An 8,180-nucleotide genomic window follows, 5' to 3' on the forward strand; every position below is an offset into this window, starting at 1 on the left:
GAGGGAGGAAATACTCATGACAATTACAGTCCTCATTTCTGCAGCTGGTCACATGGTCATAGCTGATATTGATGACTACCTTCATCTACTACCCATTCTGTATTCCCTTTGCCTTCAGCAAGCACCTCAGCAGGTCATGGTTTTTTTTCCTGGTGGAGTGACCCAAACCTTCATTCCTGAAGGGTCTGAGTTATTTGTAGTCCTGGCTGGATTGGGCTGTTGTAGTTTCCCATTGACCTAATTACAGCGCATGGTAATATTAAGAGACACCCTAATGGATCTCCTGTATTTCATGCATACTCTTCCTTACCTCCATTGTGGAGTAGTAGACTGATTCCATCTTGATAGTCCGGGTCAACCACCCCAGGCAACACCGTAACTCCCTTTTATTTTTTATTTTATTTTATTTTTTTTGAGAAGGAGTCTCACTCTGTCACCCAGGCTGGAGTGCAATGGCATGATCTCAGTTCACTGCAACCTTTGCCTCCTGGGTTCAAGCAATTCTCCTGCCTCAGCCTCCTGAGTAGCTGGGATTACAGGCACATGCCACCATGCCTGGCTAATTTTTGTATTTTTAGTAGAGACAGGGTTTCACCATGTTGGTCAGGCTGGTCTCGAACTCCTGACCTCATGATCCACTGCCTTGGCCTCCCAAAGTGCTGGGATTATAGGCGTGAGCCACCACGCCCGGCCCTGTAACTCCCTTCTTAGCCTGTTCACTTAAAGGTAGAAGAAGCCCAAAGTGTCCAGGTGGCAATCTTCCAGTTTAATGGACTTGTTGTTGGGTCTCCTGGTGGCAGTGTTCCCCCCATGGAACTAAGACGTCTAGGCCAGCAGAACGTAATGATGCAGGAACAGGAAGCAAAAATTTTTTTTTTACCATCACTAGGGGTGATGGTAAGTGGTGCCACTTTCACTTCCACCCCTTGATTCCTGGACCCATGAATCCTGGCTATGGGAGAAACAGTACCATATATTGGACGCTGATTCAGAGCATACACAGCCTTCTGGAGAACTTTGCCCCAGCCTTGCAAAATATTGTCACCTAGTTGGTGTTATATTTGTGACTTCAAAAGGACATTCCACTGTTCTGTCAATCCAGCTGCTTCAGGATGATGGGGAACATGGTAAGACGAGTCAATTCCATGAGCATGAGCCCACTGCCGCACTTTTTTAGCCATAAAGTAAGCACCTTAGTTAGAGGCAATGCTGTGTGGAATACTGTGATGGTGGATAAGGCATTCTGTGAGTCCACAGATGGTAGTCTTGGCAGAATCATTGCATGCAGGATAGGCAAACCCATATCCAGAGTAAGTGTCTATTCTAATGAGGACAAACCTCTGCCCATTCCATGGTGGAAGAGGTCCAATATAATCAACCTGCCACCAGGTAGCTGGCTGATCACCTGAGGAATGGTACCATATCAAGGGCTCAGTGTTGGTCTCTGCTGCTGGCAAATAGGGCACTCATCAGTGGCCATAGCCAGGTCAGCCTTGGTGAGTGGAAGTCCATGTTGCTGAGCCCATACATAACCTCCATTCTTGCCACCATGGCCACTTTTTTCATGGGCCCATTAGGCGATGACAGGGGTGGCTGAGGAAGGAGACTGAGTGCTGTCCACAGAACGGGTCATCCTATCCACTTGATTATTAAAATCCTCCTCTGCTGAGGTCACCTGTTGGTGAGCACTCACATGGGATACAAATATCTTCACAGTTTTTGACCCTGATCCATCCACACACCTCTTCCCAAATTTGTCACCAATTTTCCAGTAATGCTTCTTCAAAGTCCCTGACCATCCAGCAAAACCACTGGCTACAGCCCATGAATCAATATATAATCGCACATCTGGCCATTTCCGCTTCCATGTAAAGTGCACAACCAGGTGCACTGCTCAAAGTTCTGCCCATGGAAAGATTTCCCTTCACCGCTGTCCTTCAAAGATGTCCTAGAAAGGGGCTGTAGTGCTGCAGCTGTCCACTTTCAGGTGGTGCCTGCATATTGTGCAGAACCATCTGTGAACCAGGCCCTAGTCCTCTTTTCCTCTGTCCACTGATCATAGGGAACTCCCCATGAGGCCATCGGTGCAGGCTGGGGGAGAGAAGGCAGGGTGGCAGGAGTGGAGACCATGGGCATTTGAGCCACTTCCTCATGTAACTCACTTGTGCCTTCAGGACCTGCTCGAGCCTGATCACGTATATACCACTTCCATTTGATGACGGAATGCTGCTGCGCATGACCCACTTTGTGGCTATATGTGTCAGAAAGCACCCAGTTCATAATAGGTGGTTCAGGTTGCCAGGTGACTTGATGACCCATAGTCAAACCTTCAGTTTCCACCAGAGCCCAGTAGTAGGCCAAGAACTGTCTCTCATAAGGAGAGTAGTTATCTGCAGAAGATGGCAGGGCCTTGCTCCAAAATCCTAGAAGCTTCCATTGTGATTCACCTATGGGGGCCTGCCAAAGGCTCCAAACAGCATCCCTGTCTGCCACTGACACCTCCAGCACCATTGGATCAGTTGGGTCATATGGTCCAAGTGGCAGAGCAGCTTGCACAGCAGCCTGGACCTATTGCAGAGCATTCTCCTGTTCTGGACCCCACTCAAAACTGACAGCCTTTTGGGTCACTTGATAAATGGGCTGGAGTAACACACCAAAATGAGGAATGCGTTGCCTCCAAAATCCAAATAGGCCCACTAGGCATTGTGCCTCTTTCTTGGTTGAAGGAGGGGCCAAATGCATCAACTTATTCTTCACCTTAGAAGGAATATCTCAACAGGCCCCACACCACTGGACCCCTGGATATTTTACTGAGGTAGAAGTTCCCTGAATTTAAGTCGGTTTTATTTCCCATCCTCTGGCACACAAATGTCTCACCAGTAAGTCCAGTGTGTTTGCTACTTCTTGCTCACTGGATCCAGTCAGCGTAATGTCATCAATGTAATGGACCAGTGTGATATCTTGCGGAAGCGAAAAGTGATCAAGGTGCCTCCAAATAAGAAAAAGCGATCAAGGTGTTTCCGAATAAGATTATGACACAAAGCCAGAGAATTGGTATACCCTGGAGGTAGGACAGTAAAGGTATATTGCTGGCCTTGCCAGCTGAAGGCAAATTGCTTCTGGTGGGCCTTATGGACAGGAATGGAGGAAAAGACATTTGCCAAGACAATGGCTGCATACCACCTACCAGGAAATGTGCTAATTTGCTCAAGCAGTGAAACCACATCTGGTACAGCAGCTGCAATTGGAATCACCACTTTGTTAGGCTTACAATAATCCATGGTCCTTCTCCAAGGTCTGTCTCCTGCACAAGCCAAATGGGAGAGCTGAATGAGGATGTGGTGGGAATCACCACCCCAGCGTCTTTCAAGTCCTTGATGGTAGCACTAATCTCCACAATCTCTCCAGGGATGTGATACTGTTTTTGATTTACTATTTTTCTAGGTAAAGGCAGCTCTAATGGCTTTCATTTGGCCTTTACCACCATAATAGCCCTTATCCTACCAGTCAGGGAGCCAATATGGGAGTTCTGCCAGCTGCTAAGCATGTCTATGCCAATTATGCATTCTGGCACTCAGGAAATGACCACAGGATAAGTCCGGGGACACACTGGACCCACTGTAAGTTGGGCCTGAGCTAAAATTTCATTAATTACCTGATCTCCATAAGCCCCTACTTTAACTGGAGGACCAGTGAAGTTTTGGGTCCCCTGGAATCAACTTTAGCTCAGAGCCAGTGTCCAGCAGTCCCTGAAATGTCTGATTATTTCACTTTCCCCAGTGCACAATTACCCTGGTAAAAGGTTGGAGGTCTCCTTGTGGAAGGATGGGAGAAAGAGTCATTACGTAAATTGTTGGTAATGTAGTAGGGTCCTTCCTCAAGGGGACCTGGTCTCCCCTTCATTCAAGGGGTTCTGGATCTGTAAACTGGCTCAAGTCTGGAAATTGATTGAAGGATTGTGATTCTCTATTTTGTTTTTTTGTTTGTTTTTGTTGTTTGTTTTTGAGACAGAGTCTCCCTCTGTCATTCAGGCTGGAATGCATTGGTGTGATCTCGGCCCACTGCAACCTCCACTTCCTGGGTTCAAGCAATTCTCCAGCCTCAGCCTCCTGAGTAGCTGGGATTACAGGTTTGCACCACCATGCCTGGCTAATTTTTGTATTTTTAGTAGAGATGGAGTTTCACCATGTTGGCCAGGCTGGTCTTGAACTCCTGACCTTAGGTGATCCACCTGCCTTGGCCTCCCAAAATGCTGGGATTATAGGCATGAGCCACTGTGTTGGCTGATTCTCTGTTTTTATAATTCAAATTAGACTTTTGTCCCTTCGACTTAGAAATTTTCTGCTTATATAAATTAAGTAGGAATGCAGTAGGCTTCCTATCACTTTCATTTGTAGGAACACCATGATTAGCCAATGCTAGAGCTCTACATCAGTCAGACTCTTCTGATTGCCACTTTGCCTCTGCTGTCCATTACAGTAGCCACGCCCACCTTGCCTTTGATGGTTGAGTGCTGCCACTTGGCCCCTGCCACCTCGGGATCCAATTATTCCCATTGTATTTAAATTTTGTAGTTGAGTGTCTGCAGTTCCTACTGTTAGATCTGACATACAGAGAAGAGCAATTAGAGGGCTCTTCAAAGATGCAGGTGTTGCCCTCACAAATCTGTTTCACAAGGTATTGGTCAAGGGCATATCTTCTGGACCCTCCCAGCTGGGATGAGTAGGTCTAAAGTGACTAATCCACTCCACCATCCCAATCTCCCTAAGCCTTTGTATCCCTTCCTCTACATTAAACCAAGGGAGATGAGGCATTTCCAGCTTGCTCACAGTGGATCATCTTCTAATCTGTATTTTAGTTAACCAAGCAAATAAACTATTAGAACCTTTTTTAACTACCCAAGTGGCAACATTAAATGCAGAGTCCCTACTTAGTGGACTCAAATCAATAAATTCAGCCTGATCCAACTCTATGTTCTTTCCACCATTATCCCACAACTTTAATATCCATTCCCATGCCTGTTCTGCAGATTTATTTATGTGAATTAAAAAACTCAAGCAGTTCTTTTTGGGTATAGTGCACACTCTCAACCTCACCTCCAGGGGCCCGTTGGGACTTTAGTTATAGGTCTAGAAGCAAATGGGTGTTGGGGGTGGCTCCTGAGGAAAATCAACATTATCTTGCCTGGCAACCATCACCATTGCCTCAGGCAGCACAGGGTTTATCTCCTCAGACGAAGGTGGAAAGGCTGATGGCAGCATGGGTCAGGGAGGGGATGTTGCCACTACTGGGGATGGGGAAGCTGTTTCTTCTGGCAAAAAAGATTCATCAGAGTTTACAAACTCAGTGTCCTCAGCTTCATCAGGGTCCTCCCACACATCACCATTCCAAGTTGCAAGTCCTATTCTTTTCCAATCAATGCCCTCACTTTTGCAATCGATACCTAGTGAGGCTGTGCATTCACCTTTTGTTGCAGGTCAGCCACTCGCATGGTAAGAGCTTGTGTCTGTTTTTCTGCAATTTTCGCTCTTTCTCTACAGGAGATAAGACTCACTCAGGGCAATCTTAGCAGATTTGAGTCTCAGTCTCTGCTTCTGAAGCAGGGAGAGAGAATCCCTGAGTTCATTTTCTTTTTTTATTTTGACGGAGTCTCACTCGGCTGCCAGGCTGGAGTGCAGCAGTGCAATCTCGGCTCGCTGCAACCTCCACCTCCCGGGTTCAAGTGATTCCCCTGCCTCAGCCTCTTGAGTAGCTGGGACTACAGGAGTGCGCCACCACGCCTGTCTAATTTTTTTTGTGTGTGTGTATTTTAGTAGACGGGATTTCACCATGTTGGCCAGGATGGTCTTGATCTCCTGACCTCGTGAACTGCCCACCTTGGCCTCTCAAAGTGCTGGGATTATAGGCGTTAGCCACCGCGCCCAGCCTAGTTCATCATTTTCTTTCACCACTTTGTCCACTGAATGTGGGAGCAACCAACCAGCTTCATTATGTTTTTTGGTTCTCCACATATGGTCAAAGGTATTATATATAGGGTTACTAAACTCCTTGCCTGTCACGAGCAATGAATCAGGAGTGTCAAATGCGTTTATTTTGCATAACTATCTAAACAGGACTATCAGTTTTTTTCATACTATTAGAAGTAGAGTCCTTGGCATTTTTGGGTCTAATCATAGCAAGCAGCCAACTCCAGAAACCCCAAAACCAATGAAAGAACTTCATACTTAATATTCTCTTCCTCAGAACCACTTCTGGTACCAAAATCTGTATTAGGGTTCTCTAGAGGGACAGAACTAATGGAATATGTGTATTTGTGTGTGTGTGTATATATATATATATATATATATATATATATATATATACACACACACACACACAAACATATATATGTATAGAGGGGTTTATCAAGTCTTTTTTTTTGAGACGGAGTCTCACTCTGTCGCCCAGGCTGGAGCGCAGTGGCACAATCTTGGCTCACTGCAAGCTCCACCTCCCGGGTTCATGCCATTCTCCTGCCTCAGCCTCTCCGAGTAGCTGGGACTACAGGTGCCCACCACCACGCCTGGCTAATTTTTTGTATTTTTAGTAGAGACGGGGTTTCACGGTGGTCTCGATCTCCTGCCCTCATGATCCGCCCACCTCGGCCTCCCAAAGTGCTGGGATTACAAGCGTGAGCCACCGCGCCCGGCTGGGTTTATTAAGTCTTAACTCACATCATCACAAGGTCCCATAATAGGCTGTCTTCATGCTGAGGGGCAAGGGGAGCCAGTTCAAGTTCCAAAACTGAGGAGTCTGCTATTTGAGGGCAGGAAGCATCCAGCATGGGAGAAAGATGTAGGCTGGGAGGCTAGGCCAGTCTTTTTCACATTTTTCTGCCTGCTTATATTCTAGTCATGCTGGCAGCTGATTAGATTGTGCCCCACCCAGATTAAAGGTATGTCTGCCTTTCCCAGCCCACTGACTCAAATGTTAATCTCCTTTGTCAACACACTCACTGATACACTCAGGATCAATACTTTGTATCCTTCAATCGTTGACACCTGGTATTAACCATCACATGGCTAATATGCTCTGTTCAGAGCCTATTTCAACAGCCTCTAGGCCATAGTTTTCCTTCATCTCTAAAGGGACACAGTATGCCTCTACCAGGTTATCCATGGGGTACCGTAGCAGCCTTGTCATCACACAGTCTTTGTAGGCAAGATCTCAACTGCATCCAAATTTCTCTAAGAGGACAACTATTATATCACATCGATGACATCTTCTGAGAAGATATTTTGACACACTAATTCAGGACATACAAGTACTGAAAAAGGAGCACACAAAAAGTGGTCTCCACATGTTGTGTAAGGGGTCTTGCCACCTGTGTTAAATTCCTGAAAGTTTGGTAATCTGAGGGCCATTTCATCCCTGACACCATCAAGAAGCAGCTATTGACTTTCTCAGTACACACAATGTTAATACAAATATCTTTTAGTCCTCTTTGAGATCTAGAGGTGACATATTCCTCATTTACAAGTTTTACTGAATTTCACTGATGCTGTTACTTGCAAGTTGGCTCACCTTAAATGGATTCCTTTCAACAAAAGGCTTTAGAATCTGTCCACATTGCAATACGACAAGAATCCCATGAGTCTCCTCAAAGACTCCTTTACCATAGGGGCTTTAGCAGCCTTCTCTCATAACTCATGGTGGCCACAAATTGCCCATGAGCCCCTGATGCAAGAAACTGCCCTCTTTGACATTGCACTGTACATCATTAGAGCAGCAACTGTTGGTCACATACTGGGGTCTCTTGGAAATAGAGGCTTTTACAGGTCCTGAGCTTGTGACCCCCCATACCAGCTGCCCATTGTTCTTTGGGTCACAGAAGCAGGGCCCTGCAAGTTTGGCACAGCTACCAAAACCTCCTTGATGTAGGATGGAGCCACACCCGAGCCCTCTGGCATACTCCATCTATGGGAGGGGTGGCTTTCTTTGTTCTCAGTCTCTTGGCAAATGCCATGGTACTGGAGGAAGTCCTTGGCTACCTGAGGATCCCTGTGAGATTAACTGAACAGAAATAGGAGTTTCTAGACTATACATGCTGGAGCTGGGTGGAATTTTGCTGCTTTCCATCCTTTATTCGGGATGCTCCTGACCAAGGGTCAGCACCAGTGGCCACTTTCAGGCCATCATCC

The 8,180-nt window shown here is 46.3% G+C and overlaps 1 pseudogene; it reads right to left on the reverse strand.

The window, feature by feature from the left end:
- Positions 1-766: 766 nt before the first annotated feature.
- On the reverse strand, positions 767-7,956 carry LOC129480843 (uncharacterized; annotated as a pseudogene).
- Positions 7,957-8,180: the final 224 nt, after the last annotated feature.

This window comes from Symphalangus syndactylus, chromosome 4, assembly GCF_028878055.3.
Source record: "Symphalangus syndactylus isolate Jambi chromosome 4, NHGRI_mSymSyn1-v2.1_pri, whole genome shotgun sequence".
Taxonomy (NCBI): Eukaryota; Metazoa; Chordata; class Mammalia; order Primates; family Hylobatidae; genus Symphalangus; species Symphalangus syndactylus.